At 41.5% G+C, this 5,164-nt stretch overlaps 1 long non-coding RNA gene across 1 annotated transcript; it reads right to left on the reverse strand.

Moving 5' to 3' along the window:
• Positions 1 to 355: 355 nt before the first annotated feature.
• On the reverse strand, positions 356 to 1,389 carry LOC136499104 (uncharacterized). The gene is made up of 4 exons (XR_010769903.1): positions 1,334 to 1,389; positions 1,126 to 1,174; positions 759 to 885; positions 356 to 437 (listed from the first exon to the last, which is right to left on the reverse strand). It is a non-coding gene; the product is annotated as an uncharacterized lncRNA (long non-coding RNA).
• Between the last annotated feature and the right edge of the window lie 3,775 nt (positions 1,390 to 5,164).

Consider the following 5,164-nt stretch of genomic DNA (forward strand, 5'->3'; position numbering starts at 1 on the left):
GCTGGATTATGTTGGGTAGCCTGAGACGCATTTGTATGTCCGATCTGTGTTCCGTCAGCTCGGCAGATTTGGTTTCTGATTTGTATGCATCACTAGTGTCAGGGCGCGCGCATTCGCGCGCCCGGGGATAATTGTGGGTGCAGAATGTGATGCACGCGCTCGGGGATAAGTGTGGGTGTAGAATGTGCCGTGCAGCAGTCGGATAATGTGGTTTGGTCTATTTATATAGATTACCGAAAGACATGCCTATAACCAGCTCTGAGGAATGAAGGTGTTTATATTTGTAAAGGATGTAAAGCCATGTATTAGCCTACATTCACCTAAACAATGAAAGTCAACAGAGAGATTGGAAAATACCTTTGTTTCCCGAATAAGCTAGCAGAAAGTAGGTGTGCGCCGTATCGCGCGCATAGGCAGGTTCCAAAAAGACCTCGAATCTGGAGAATATATAGATTATAAAAAATAAGAAGGTAGATATATAAATCTAAGATGTGCATATTACATATGTTGTTCAAGGTTTCAAAGAGCCGAGGATGCTGCATAGATTTATATTACATGCACTGTCACTGGAGCAGAGAAACCGAAAAAAAAAACAGAATAATGGACGCAAAGATATCCCCAAATGAAGTCTCTGTTCACAGAATGAACTACTCGAGAAACAACTGGGAATAAAGCTTTGTATTGAGCCGTTGAACTAAGACGAAATGAGCATGAAATGATCATCCAAAGGCAAGAAAATCGAATGTGAGTGTACTCACCAGAGGCATCAGTGTTTGCTATTTGTTGTTCCATGTAAACATGCTCGAGAAGTTCATGCGCTTTTGTGTAGTCGTTTTGTTTCAACCGGAGGAGTTCCTTGTGGTACTTCTGAGAGAGTGCAAATTCCTGTCAGTATCAAAAAGGAATCTTAGCGACACAATGATACTGAGACACAGAAAGTCATTACAGATCCTTCAGATATCCCGCTGAACCATGAGACAGTCAAGGCTTGCACCGAAACAGTTTTTGTAACGATGTATCTCCTTCCGCAAAGAGAAAAGCAGCACATAGAATGAACACCTAAAGTATTCAGGCTTTACATTCATTGCGGGCGTGTTTGAAATCAAAGGGGCAGCAAAACCAAACCTCAGAGAAATTCATCTCGTCTCCATCAACAAATTGCCTGTTGGGATACCTGGAGAGCAACAAAATGCTTACAAATATTTATTTAGGGATGCACTGCCTTATCTCTTATTGTGAATTGATATCGATCATTACTTCTAATCCTGGAGTAAGAAAAGAGTGAATATGCTATGAAATCACTCAGATTGTAACAAAAGAACAAATATGGTACCTTTCAGATAATATTCAGGGAGGTAAAATAAGGAGAAAAGGTTTTTCCAATCACCTACGCACAGAAATCCCTGAATTAGCACCATATAAGATACAGTTAATCGTTGAGAGCATAAAGGACTTAAATATTGTGAGGAGCATATAAACTCTATCCCTTTCCTGCAATCAAACTTTAGGAGGCATACATAAATTCTTTTCAACTCTAGCACACAAACTGAGAGTTATAATCTAAAAGCTAATGCACAAATCAGGAAAGGATATCTTTTTTTTTCATTTGTTCGCTAACTCGCTCTTATAAACCTACAAAAATTTTAACACTACTAAGGAATATGGGAGTGGGAGAAGAAAGCTGAACACAGATCCAATCATATGTATGCAATACAGAATAGACCTGACATGGACAAACGTGATGAAAATATAATCGAACCTAGTCCAAAAGGCAACTGATTTTCTGCACAAATTAGAGAGAAATAGCATGCACCGCAAAGTAATGAACTATCCATACGAATTCTCAAAACTACTGGCGGTTATATATTGGCTCTAGCTGTATATTTCTGTATATTTATTTTTAATGCAATGCTTTGAGATTCACCATATATCCTTCGACAGATTGTTGTTATCAAGCAGCCTACAGGTCAAAAGAAAGCTTTCGATGAAGAATCAAACAACACTCAAGGGATGGCCATAAATCAAATGATTTGCGGCTTCTCCTAATTCGCCTCCCTGCACCATATGAAACTGTTGTTCATATCTTGCTGTCCCGAGATAACAAAAAAAGGACAAGGGGTCAGGAGAACCAAATATGGAGAAGAAGCTTTACCTATTGGCAGAAAGAACACTCAGCACGCAAAAAAATAGATAGATCCTACGCCAAAACATACCCACGGACACCAAAACTGAACTGTCAAAAACTAATATAGAATTAAGGATCCACACACTGTCCTGCAGTTCTTCACCTATATATCCAAACTAAATTTTGAAAGAAAATTTTTAGCCATGACAAATCACCAGCGCATGTAGCATCAACCCTCAACATGGCTATTTATTGACCAAATCTTGTAAGCAAATATACAACCACTGCAAACCATCGTTGCCTATAACAAGAACCATCACCATAGATCTGTTTTGAGCAAAACATCTTTTTTTTGTTGTATCTAACGCTCTGTAGCCGGATTAGGCCTAAAAAAGCATTATTTTTTCTCTAGTATAGATGCAGTTAGGAGGAAGCCTAAACCGCTAAGGTCGTCACTTCCAAAACACATTAGAACCATCCTCCAAACACCCATGGGACCACACATGAAACCAATGTCGTTAAAGTAAACTTAAAGCAACAGAAATCAGCATGGTCATAGATACGAAGCAGCAACCAACCGTACCTCAAAAATGAATCGCCAATCAAAATATCTCTGAACCAAGAAAGAACATCCATCAGTGCATATATCCCTACTCCAACTGCTCACTTGCCGATGCACACCACCAGTGCCTTGGCAGGCATGTCAAGACAGAGATCTCATTCATGGCAACCACAACAAGCAAGACAGGCACCATTAGAGAAGGAACAGGAAAACGAAAATAATAGAGTAGGGGGATGGACAAATCGGATCATGGAGGCACCAGATCTGGCTGCGGAGTTACCAGAGCGCACGCCGGAGCACACACCGGCCAGCAACTGCTCATGGAAGCGCAACGGAGGAGAGGAAGTGAGAGAAAGAGAGCATGAGGAGAGGGAGGCATGAGAGGAAGGAGAGAGTAGAGGAAGAGGAAGGGAGGCGCGTGCGGGGGCGCCACCGGCGGCGGCGTCGTGGCGACCTGCGGGAGGAGCGGAGGAGGACGGGGAAGAGATAAGGTGGAGGCCGTTTTTTTTACCGGAAGGATCAGAATCGGAAGCCCTGTATATATTGGGTGGCCTAGCTCCGGAGCAGAAGCTGCACGACACCGAGAGAAGCAGAGGGAAAACGGATGGAAGCGACGGAGGAGAAGAAGAAGCCGCTTCCGGCAGAATCCGCTCCGAGCGATCACAGCCACACGATGATAGATCGAACGGCCGAAATTAATTGGAGGGACGTGGACGGCGCTCCTGGCGGAGGAGCATGTCCGCCTTGTTTGGGTTAATCACGGATTTCGTGACTCATCGGATATTTACGTGGAGCCATGTTTGCTACACGGCAAATTTCGTACATCGTATATGTTTGTATTCATGTAACAGTGATTCCTGTTATATATGTATACATAGTTTTGATCTTGTGTTTCAATTTTCAGGGCCTTTTTGGAATAGGAATTTCATAGAAATCATGCAGGAATTTTACAGGAATCAGTTTAGGCCCTGTTTGGCAGAGCTCTCAGAGCTAGTTCTCTGCTGAATCCAGCAGGAGCTCTGCCAAACAGTTTTTTTTAGAGAGAAGTGATTCTCTGCTGATTTCGTGAAGTGATTCTCTGAAATGAACTAGGAGGCTGAGAGCTGAAAAAAGTATCTTCTCCTGATTCTATGAAGTGATTCTACGTCACGATGTCAAGAGTTTATGCTAAAGAATTAAAGAGAATCACTTTCTACCAAAGAATCACTTCTCTCGAAGAATCAGTTTCCATAAACATGCCCTTAATTTCATATAAAAAAACACAGGCATAGAGAAAAATTCCCGTGTTCTAAAAGGCTCCATCTCAAAACAGAAATTAAGGATCACGCAACATAGCTTGGATACCCTCAAAATACTAGCTAGTAGACAATGATAAACGGTACCGATGCGATGATCAAATTAAAGCCGACACAATGACAAATAGTGCTAAGTATCTCTCTTTGTGGATTTTTTTTAAAAGTTTTTTCTTTGTGGGACGGTGAGAGCACTACATCAGGAACCAATCATTGAAAGTAATATCCTTATATACCTATAATATTAAAAGGATTTTTTCTTCTTTTTTCGTCCCTCAGTCCATCACTCTGTCTCTCTCTCTCTCCTAATTGTATGTCTCTCCATTCCCCGAGCATTTAAGAGTCATACTCGTTTTTACTAAGAGTACGACAAATCAAAGATGAGAGTCCGAACTGGTTTAAACTTGCATGTGTATTGTTTGAAAAGAGCCCTCTCACACCTCATGTATATGTGACGAACGATCCATGCTCAAACAAAATAGAACAACATATTTCCAATCAGTCTGGTTCATAAATGTATTAGAACAGATGACTCGACCGTTGAATAAATCTTCGATCCACAAATCTTCTAGGTGATAGCACAATAAGCTATACATTCTATTTCAACGTGTGAATATATTTGCTAGTCTACATATAATACCATCCGCAAAGAATCAGCTTTGCCTGTCCTAGGGGAAAAAAAAGCGAGTCACTGAGTCATACCCCCCTCGATGGAAACAAGGTCGACAAGAGTATCTATGTGCAGGAATCATCGAGCCAATTTCCTAAGAAATGTACATGTATACTAGTATATGCATATCTACCATAGATCCTTATTCCTATATACCAAAACTTTCACCTCAGCAAGCCACGTCTCTGCTAAATTTCAGCCACGTGTTCCACTGCCACGTCGCCCCTTACTGTGTCGTATGGTTTTTTCCATCCCTCTCCCACCTGCTGTTCCTCATCCGATTAAAAAAAAGGTTTTTTTATTCACGTCATTGCAATTTTTCAAGTTTGAAGATACACTATTACAATTCGTCTATTCGGATAACTGCTATTATAATTTTGCCTCTCCCTCGATCCGTGCCATTATGTACACCTTCTGTCTACATGGACCTGCTGTCAGCCCCGAATGCATACACGGACGTGTATGGGCGTTAAGGATCCACCTGCTCCGTTAGAATGAGTCCGCCCGTGGTAGAG

This window comes from Miscanthus floridulus, chromosome 13 (assembly GCF_019320115.1).
Source record: "Miscanthus floridulus cultivar M001 chromosome 13, ASM1932011v1, whole genome shotgun sequence".
NCBI lineage: Eukaryota > Viridiplantae > Streptophyta > Magnoliopsida > Poales > Poaceae > Miscanthus > Miscanthus floridulus.